Raw genomic sequence first — 930 nt, forward strand, 5'->3', positions numbered from 1 at the left:
TGACCCTTAAAAATCCTCTGATCACCCAGAGGCCTCCAAGTCAAGGATGTCCTAATCCTGACCTCTTTAGTATAATGGCAATGTTTCCCGAGCTGTGGTCAAAGCCCCTGGGAAAACTGGATAAATTAAAGGAGGAAAAAAGACCAATTGGGGTTTTGCCCGTTGGGAGACCAGCACGTTGCAGTGTGTGTTCCTGTGGCCAGGTACACTTGCTTGAAAGCTGCCTGCCTTCCCCCTCTGCTCCCAAGAGGCTTGCACTCAGGATGGAGGCAACAGGCAGTTCCCCAATACCTCCCTTTGGTCTCATAACACTCAAGTTGAAAGCAAACATCTGACCTGCATCCACCTGATGGTAACCCCCCCCCAAGCAGCGTGTCACTCTGCAGAGTGGAGAACAAGGTGAAACTGAACCAAGCATGTCGTAAACGTTTTGGGTCTAGGCAAGAAGGCAAAGAAATACTGCATCCCGACAGGGGGAAAAAGAAGTTAAAAACAATTGGGTCTGACTGCATGACACATATCCCATCAGGTGCAAACAGAAGCCAGCCAGGGGCTATCCGCGCTCCTTTACCACCAACTCCGACAGGCAGGGGGATGCCACCAGACTGCGTGCAACCCACTGGGCAGAAACCTGGCAGCTTCCACCGCTTTCCTGCTTCCTGATCCACCAGCCCCATTGTCAGATCCCACGTCCCCACGTTTGCCAGGGATCATGGGCTCTGCAGCGGGCTGTCAGGGATTTCCCAAATGCCTGCAAGGCAAAGGCCCAGCTGTCAAGGATCCCCCCTCGCAGGGGCGCCCCCGGCCCAATCCCCAGGCACGGGCCTGGCTGCGAGGATGCGCCCCGGGGGCCCGCAGGGTGGCGAACCCGGCCGCTCCCGCCAGGCGCCGGCCTCCCCGACCCCGGCCCAGCTGTCAGGCCTGCCTCAG

The sequence above is a fragment of the Crocodylus porosus genome, unplaced genomic scaffold, assembly GCF_001723895.1.
Source record: "Crocodylus porosus isolate Cpor-Errol unplaced genomic scaffold, CroPor_comp1, whole genome shotgun sequence".
Classification (NCBI taxonomy): Eukaryota; Metazoa; Chordata; order Crocodylia; family Crocodylidae; genus Crocodylus; species Crocodylus porosus.